Source organism: Balearica regulorum, chromosome 3 (assembly GCF_011004875.1).
Source record: "Balearica regulorum gibbericeps isolate bBalReg1 chromosome 3, bBalReg1.pri, whole genome shotgun sequence".
Taxonomy (NCBI): Eukaryota; Metazoa; Chordata; class Aves; order Gruiformes; family Gruidae; genus Balearica; species Balearica regulorum.
Window position 1 is genome coordinate 13,932,290 of NC_046186.1, and position 9,784 is coordinate 13,942,073.

Here is a 9,784-nt window from a genome sequence, read left to right on the forward strand (position 1 = left end):
CATAGGCGCCTCTAACCAGAAGCCTGGAGAACTGCTCTCAGGCTGCTGCTGAGTAAGACAGGGAGGGAAAGGATCAGTGGGCTGAACAGGAGCCACCCAGCTGACAGCTGACTAGCAGCTTTGAAGTGTTCTCTGAAATCAATAATCTTGGGATAACTGACAGTACGTGAACTCGGTGGATAACTCCACGTGGCTGCAGTGCTGCTGGTAGCTGAAGGCTCTACATGGAGACATCCTGTGATGGTATTCCGGGGGATAGGTCACTAGGCCATGATAATTCACCGTGAACACAGAACAGTATTTTTCGTAAAGGAAAGAGAAATATTTGAAGAAGAGCTTTCCAACACTAAAATTTCTTGACAATCCATGATTAAACATGGCAAAGCAAGCAGCTTTAGATATTCTTTCTGACAGGTCTCTCCACTGCTTAAAAATTACAGAATGAAAATCACACTCAAGTAACTCACAACCATAAAATGATACTTGATCCTTTAAAATGTCCTCATTTCCAGAATGAGGTACTTGGTTCTGAATGACTTATTTATTCTGTGCTTCCTCATAACACGCTGGACTACAATGACCTGTCTTGTAATTTCTGTTTAGATTGTGCTGCCAGTCCTTCCCCGCACTCTCCCATTTGTATGCTTACCAACCTGTGAACGGCAATATTTGAATTCTAAGGCTTTGGAATATTAAGGATATGCAAAAATGTCTCTTTGGATTTGCATGCATGGGTTGAGAAGGCCAATAAGCCAATAAGTCATTCTTTAAAACTCCCACAGTGTGGGAAATTCATTGGTGACAAACGTCAGCATGATATTTGAGACACATTCAGACTCTGTTATGAAACTCCCGTTCCTGTAAGGACTGTTCGAGATGTCTTAGCATTGCTAATGCTCTGTAGCCTTCATTATCTGCCTAGTCATTCCCTCTATGAAAATCTTTCTGTTACTGTTGTCTTTTCTTACATAAAATGAAATACAAATACTACAAAATAAAAGCATTGCCAGTCAGACTGGCACAGAACAGTTTATCTGTAAGAGACAGCAGTAGGTATTATAATAATTTAGTCTGTGATGCCCTTCACTTTTCATTGCATTTATACACTCATACTTGCATGACATTTTGAATGACTCAACAGGGTTATTTTGCCAATGGGACTAGGGGATAGCTATGTACATATAAGGACTTCTGGGCACCTAATTCAGCAATAAGAATTCCTATATAGAGTAAAACAGGTTTGACACCGCTACATTGGTCTTGATTTCAGCAGCAAATGCTAAGCAGCTACTCAGGCAGTGTCATTAGTATTTTGGATAGGCACAAGCAATATTTGAGGTATCTGTGCTCACTCCTCCTTCCCACCTGAATGAGCAATCTAGCTTTAAATTTTAACATTCATTATTTGTCCCAGACCTATAAATCTTGTCCTTATTGAAACCCATGCTTATATTTACCTTTGCCCAACAGGTCAAGATTTCAACTGGGGAATTTTGCACTGGTGCGACTATGAACCTAGTCATTACTTGTTACACTCAATAGCAATATACAAAGTAGATGAGGCCTAAACAAAGGTGGAACCAAGAGCAAGCATGGACTGTATTACATTGGAAATTCTGTGAGCAGGTAAAATCTATCATCTGGTGAGACGGGTTAATACTACACTGACAGCAAATATATGGAATACTCATTAAAAAAAATAAATCATGTACATCCCATAAATTGTATTTTAATTACACTTAGAATACAATCTTAAAGCAGGAAGTCTAGGTTTAATATCCATATTAATGAGTATTTAGAGCTTGTTGCAGTGATTTGTTTATATCAAGAGCTTTGTTTGGTGGTGAAATCATAAAAAGTTACTTGATATTCTAACAAAACCACTTTCTACGGCCCAAATCTACTAACTAAGGAACAAAGCCATGCCATGTGCTTTACATAGCCAGCCATGTAGGATGAAGATTCAGTACTTACACTGATTGCTTGCAAACAATGTGTATTTGTTTGCATAACAGAATCGTTAAACAATTCTCAACTTTGAGTGAATTTACATGAATCAATCTGTTCATAAACAAGATCGTAGCCTTTAGATAATTTTTTTGTTCTCAAACTGACCTCCTCCTTCTGCCCTGTTTATGCAGCTACGACATTATGCAACTATGTCATTAATTGGTGGCCAAGAACACATATGGCGTGCTTGGTTATGTGCTTGGTTCTATGAAAAACTGAGGTAATTTTTGCTTGAATATTGTCAAAAATAATAATTAAAAATAATAGGAGAATTTTCCATAAAGTGGGAGGCAGAATCATTAAACCCAACGTTCTGTATCTAGACAGGCCTGTAATGCTCAGTACAAAGGCTCCTCAGTTGCCTTCTGAACTGCAATCCTTAACCCCTCAGAGGCTCTGAATTTGAGAATAACCCAAGGTATGAAATCGTATGTGACTCAGGATCCCATGCAATGCAGCTTAGAGGCCAGCTAAATGTTTATGTTCACATGTGCATTTTCTGTTCTCTATTTCTATCGAGCGAGCAGTGTCAAATGACAATTTAAAAAGAAAATATAGCTTTTCAAGGCAGTAAAATCAAATCACATGCATCATTGAAAAGCAGACAATTACCCTTCCAGAAACACGTTGGTCCATTTCTGGATGTTTTGTCCTTATTGCTTGTAACAAAACCTAAGAGCAACTCCCACTTATTGCCAACATCTCTGAGAAATACCTCTATGAACTTTTGGCTCATCCAAGTTTTATGATTTTCAACATCCTAAGGTTAGTGATGGCCACACTTTTTCTTATTGTTCAACAATGTTAAGCTAAAGATTACTTTTGGCCAAATGCATAGCTGCAGCTTTCATATAGTTCTAGATCCCCGGACCTGAAAAAGACATTAGAAAGATCTGAATTATACCAGGATTATGTATGAGAGTTAATATTTTTTTAAAAAGACTGTTGATGGCTTCCTAAGTTTTCAGAAAAGACGAAGGTCTTGATACAAATGTATACATCACCTTGATACGCAGAACTACCACTGTGGAGCTATTACTCCCAAACTAATACTCCTGTTGCTTACTGAGAAAGACAATCTCCTATGGGGAACTTGGTGGCAATGTTATTTAGGTAGTTTCCTGATGGGCAACATATGTTCCTGATAGTTCAAGATTACTTGAAGAGAGTTAGAACAAGGTGCATTATACAAGTAAGATGAAAAGAATCATGACTAAGTAAATTATAAAGGTTACATTTCAGGAAATTTTTGAGAAATGCTAAGTAGTTGCAATAGATGAAACAGCAAGATCAATGAAACATTAGTGATTGCTGACACCCATGATGTGGAAATGATGGTGTGCAGCCTCATGAAGAGCTCATTGTGCAGTGTAATCTGAACATTAGCAGAGGAAATTAAAATTAGACTGCTGCATCAAAATTTGGTGATCAGCAAAAGTTGCAGACAAAGCTCTGATGGAATCACGAGTAAGATAGACCTTAAATCACTTACAATAACCTGAGGATCTGTGAGGTGCATTTGTCTCCTTTTTAAGCATACTTAGAATTTTACCTTCCAGACTACAGTTAATCTTTTTCTATTAGAATGCCTTATACTTGTGTAGCAATTAATCAAATAGATAATTAAAAGATAGAAATTATATTGCATATTTAAAATTTTTTTTAAAAAAAGATTTTAGGACACACTTTCCAGGCATAAGCATGTAGTTTCATAAGAATAAGAAAATAATTTCATTTTTTTCTACCTGAAGGGCTGCAGATGATGAAATGAACTTTCCTTAAATGAAAGACTGTTTGGTGGCCTAGCAGGAGAACAGAAATATTCTGCTGCTTCCATAAAAGTGAAGTATTCCAAACATGGCAAAAATCACAATAGATAGCTGGGTAGCACAGTAAGGGAAGAAAACAAAAAATTAAATAATTAACTTCTAATTCCTTGGTTAAAGAAAGCTAAGAAAGCTCTAAGAAGCTATGCCAGAGAAGTGTAACACTAAATCTAATGAAAATACCTTAGTTTCCAAGAAAATACCTTAATTTCCAAGAAAATCCCCACCTAGGACCAGTACACCAGATATGCGACATATTCAACACTATTATTTAAAAATTCCATTTATTTCAAAATCAAAAGAATTAATTTCAAGTGCCCAGCTCCAAACTGTTATGTGACTAGAAAAGCTAGAAAATTATTCGCATTGTGAAAACTTCTGTTACCGTTCCAAGCAGAAATGCTACATGTGGTTTGGGTGTACAGTACCCATTTCAGCCATGAAGAGCCGAATACACAGCTCCATCTGTTACAAACTCGTTGTCAGCTCGTTGACGTCAGATCAGGAGTATTGTGGTTCATTTTGCCAAAAGAAACGTCAGCTTTTTGCTGAAGCAAGGGACTTGATAAAAATTATGTTGGTGGCATTAACAGCAAGGCTGTAAGTGAGCATAGCTTCAGCATCATGCCTTTTTGCAAAACATGGCTTTGATCCACAATAGGACAATCAAGACTGAACTGGAGTATGATTTGACATGTACACAAGAACAAAACAGATGCCTAACAGCTTACATATGGTGAAGAATTCTTTCAAGAAAATCAGAGTGAGGATGTTGTTTGCAACTTTTCAGATTTAGAAAGCGAGTGTTTTAAATCAATTAGGAAAAAAAATGCTTTCAGAATATTTTGTGACTGTGATTTAATTTTCTACTTTAGAAAGAAGACAAGGGAAACAAGCGTTTGTTCATTTGACAATGTCATATTTTGAGAAGCAGGGAACTAAAACCCTGATAAATTCTCCATAGTTTGTTCTTGTGTTCTCTCCCCTATAGTAAAAGATACTTACATGATCCTGTAGTTGCCACATCTGAAAATGGCACATTTCAGCAATAAATTTATGTTTGTAATACCTCATAGCATTAATATGTCACATCTCTATTTGATAGTTGGACAACACTGGCATAATCTAAGTTTAAGAGCTTACTTGCAGCCACATAATGATGCCCACAAATTGAGAAGGAACTGAACATGCATTTCCCAAATCCCAGCTCTGTTCGCTCCGCAAGACCAAAGCTACTCTCAAGACCTTAGACTTCATGTTCTTTACTCTTCAAAATTTTACTGACATGCAAAAATGTTTGCTGAACTCCACTGTGTAATTTTACACAGTCTGCATTAAGTATATATGCTGATCCTAGGTTTGTTGCAGTGGTCACTCCTCTCCTGTGTGGTAACTGTTGTGGTCCCCAGCAACGGGACCATCTCCCACACCTATACAGCCCATTCTACGTGTATGCCTTTTGCATGATCCAAGAGTCATTTTTTCCAAGTCCAGCCTTGACCACAGATATCATTTGAGTCCCATGCAGTATCAGACTTTCTGTAATAAAAGACACTTCTCTTTGTGCTTTTCTTTTCTCTAGAGATCCTAATTTCAAAGCTGTGTCACAAAGTGGTGGTAGGAAGGTGATTGGTCAGGTTGACTTCTGAAGACCACAGCGAAGAGACCATCAGATAGAGCAAAACCCATGTGAAGTTAAAATAAACTTGGAACAAAGTCACACATTGGGACTGAGTGCACAAGAAGAGCAAATCAGAAATTATAACAGTGGATGAATAATGACTTTACTAACAGAAAGCAGACTTGTTAAGCCTGATTTCAGTCTGGCATTTTTGAGCCACTGTTACTAGGAATAATCCCTTTTTCTAAACGATCTTTACAGTACACAGACTAACAAATCACTTATTCGTCAATATTGAAAGCACTATTTCCTTAGAAGTAATGATGTGATTCGTGTACATACATCTCACACACATTTTTGTTTGTTTAACTAAATATCTGTGGCCTGAGGATTCCCAACATATGATTTACCTCTTCACTGATCATTGGTTTATTACAATGTAGAGCTGTCTAAAGTGTGATTAATGCGGAACAATTCTGGTAAACCTCCTTTCTGGACACATCAGAGTAGGCCAAGATTATATCTATTATTACAGCCATGTGAGTGGCCTTTCCCAAGGCACACATCACATTGATGTACATCCCAGTAAACTGCACAAGGAAGTTAATTTATGATATATTTAGAAAATCACTTCAGTTCTTGAACATGAGAAGATATTTGCTGTCTTACATATGGGACTTGGGGCTTTATTTATAAAAACTTAGAAGGTTTTTCATAAACATAGCTACATAACCTTAATATGCTATACTGTAGTTCCCAGAATGTGTGAAACTATGAATGAGATGGGAAGAGGAACTAGGCAGGCAAGACAATACCTTTAAGTTAGATGCTTATGCCAGTTAAAATTAGTGAATAATTTTTTAAGTAACAGCTATTGATACTATGCATTATTTAGCACTGACCCCTTTGAAACCCTCTCTTCAGAGTACTATGCCATGTTAAATTATCTCCCTTTTTCAGAATCATCTAATAAGACATTAAAGATATCTGGCTGGAAACAAGAGCATGGAAAAGATAAGCAAGCTTGTGGGAAAAGACTTTACGCTTCCCTTCTACAGGCAAGCTTTCTGCCATTTATATAATTAAGTTTTTTTCCCTGAGGAAGTTCTCATTTCGTACTACGCAATCCATGAGAATGAAGGCAAGCCAGTGCAAAACCAGGGAACACAGCATTAACATTACCTTTACTCCCAATGGAGGAGCAAAATCCTCAGATCTGTCACTCAGATCAGTTTCTACTGTTTACTGATGTATTTACCTGTTGTCTTACTTGCTCATTTTTACTGACATTTGCTCAGCTACCAGGCTTCACCACTTCGTCTGTTTACTTGCATGAAAATTTAAATAAATATTATTTATTTCTTAAATGTTTTAATTTGAAGTCTGTTGTTTAAATTAATAGACTTTAAGATCAGCAATCACTGGAACCTTTACTACTAGGGTGCTCTAGTCATGTGAGAAATTTAACAGATTTCTCAGTAAATATCCTAATCATTAATTATTCTCATGGTTAAAAAAAAATAAGTTGTTGCTTGTTTTCAGTTTGAATCTGTTTTGTCTTGCTTTTATCTGGATCTTGTCAGGGTTTGTCAGATTCTCCTAGTTCTGTATAGTGTTCTTGTCACCACTACCTCTAGCTGCCATTTCTCTTTCAGTCATATAATACAGGTAACAATTGAATAAAGCTGGTAGCCATAAGAAGTATATGTGTCAGTGTGTGACCTACTAATTGTAGATCTCTACATGTATGCATGAATTTGTGCACATGAATACATACGTGTACGAAGGGAAACTGCACATATGTACTCAAAAATGTCACTGAAAGAAAGAGACAGACTGTAGGGCAATGCCAGCAGATCCAGTGCCTAGAGAAAGAGACACAAGACCAATGCATGTGGCCTCCAGGACTAAAAATGTACTGGGTGGGGGTATTATTAAAATGAGTACCTTAATGACTGCAAAGTGTGTGACTACATGAATATCACATTTTTTTCATTAGATAGATATGGAATACGGTACATTCCCAGGAGTCTCTTGGTTTGTCTAGTGCTGACACTTGGCTATATGCATTGATTTCACATTGGTGGAGATTTAGTCATTGTTTTGTTATTCTGGAGAGGACGTGAAGAAAGCTCAATAACATAGAAAATGTAGAACATATTGTCCTAAAATCTCCCCCATTATTAAAACTACAGAGAGAAATATAGGAAATCCGAGCCTCAAAACACAGCTGAAAGAACTGAGAGTTGAATTCAACCACCAGTGAATTGCACTCCCACACACATACAGCCCCAGACAATAGGCTGATTCAAGACAATGAATGCACAAGAAAAAAGTCACTATTCTCCCTTTTCTCTCTGCAATGTTAATTCTTTTCCTCAAAGTGAAAGCCTGAAAAACAGATCCAATGTTGAAATCCTTTCTTTCGTAGTTGATAATATGAAATATACTATGATCAGTTTGACTTCATCTTGACTCTGAACATCAACTTTTTCCTAAGAAACATCTACATTATCAAAATTCATCTACTAAGTGAATTGGTGTTCCGAATGTATTACCATATCAAGACAAAACCTACTGAGAGATGAGAAATACAACTTCCTGATGATATGACTGTCTTATATTAACCAATATATGAAAGATCTGTTATAAAGAATGAGTGTAACAAGAGGCTAGTATTTTTCATAAAAGGATCTTAAAGCCTTTTTATATACAACATAAAGGAGTCAGTTATTAGTCTATTATTTTTTAAATCTTACATACATAACAATAGAGCAGACAGTGCTACATTGTCAGCTACAAACAGAAACCAGGCTTGTCTCTTGCAGCCTGATCTTTTACAAGCGTCCTTTGGTGTGTGGCAACCTATGTAATCAACAATTTAAGCCATATCTGTTCTCTCAGTATACCTGCCAGACCGATACCTTTAGCTTTATTCCTTGTTTCTGACTGGTTGGGATTGATTTCTCCTTCCTTCAGCCGCCCAAGAGTGTGCCTAAGCCAATCCTCGAGGTTCCGTCTTGAGGCCATGGGGAGAGATGAGCACCTCTGGAGGATGGCTCATCTCAGGTCACCACATTAAGTGTGTAAAATATGTGGAACAGTTTGCCTTTGGAGATGTTTATCTCTTCCCACTGACTAGAAAAAGAGCTTTGCTTTGACGAAGTAACTCTTTTATCTGACAGAAGTTAGATGAAAGGAATCCCTGACATACGGACCTAATTGGCCTCTCTCTGTGTATTATAACGTGTCACATTGGCCAGGTCTCAGTCAATGGCTTGTTGTGTGAAACTCACCACAAACACAGAGATCCCTGTCCTGTGAAGCTTGCATTATGAGATCCCATCATGTATGTGCTCTCTTGATATACATGAAGTGACGTAAGCCTAGCTAGGCAGAATCTTCCTAATTCCCCCTTTGGGAAGCTTACTTTATTATAATTTTTCTTGGCTTCCTGACATAAAAGGGGTCTCGAGAACGATGGCAACACCTCTCAAGTAATTAAGCAAGGATTGGCTCCAATCTGATGAAGTGATAGCCTGTTCTTCACTTCAGTTTCTCAGTTTAGGCATGAAACATGGGTACGATTTAGCAGCAGGGAGGCAAACAGCTGTAAATTAAAGAAATGAGGAATAAATATGTAAGATTTTATGTATTTTACACATACTCACATGCCTATTTACTTACTGGTTATTATTTTTGAGATTTTAAATGGGAACAAATTCAGTAATTCCTCAAAGTAATAATGTGAGGGTATCACAGGAAGTGAAGAATGCTAGTTTTAGTGGGAACTTAATATTGGGTCAATAATAAAAGCAAATGAAAATCAGCTATAAATCGATGCATTGTCGTGTTCCACCCACACCCCCCCCCCCCCACCCCCCGCAACTCAAAGAACAGATTCACCATATGGTCTTTTTATAAATATTTCGGAAGTAAAGTGACTTCTGGAAAGGATTGGAGTCTGAGATATGCACAGTTATCAGCATTTTAGAAGATCCAATTTGAAACATCTGCTAACTCTTGAAAGAGTTATGTTTAAACAAAAAACAGGCCTTATTTAGGAGGGTTATATGCTCTGAGTTTTATATTCTCCCCTCTTTTCTGCAAAGATAGCAGCAAGAGGAGAGAGTTGCACAAGCATTTGCTTCCACCTTTTCCAGGTCCAAGATTTAGAGCTTTATGGTGAGGAAAACCAAGATGACAGATGCAAAGAGACAGTAAATTACTGACACACTCCTCTTCAATCATGCTTTGAAGTGCTAAAGAATTCAGACCAAATCTCAACCATGAAAGCTTTGTAAGAGGCAAGCTGCAATTTACTAGG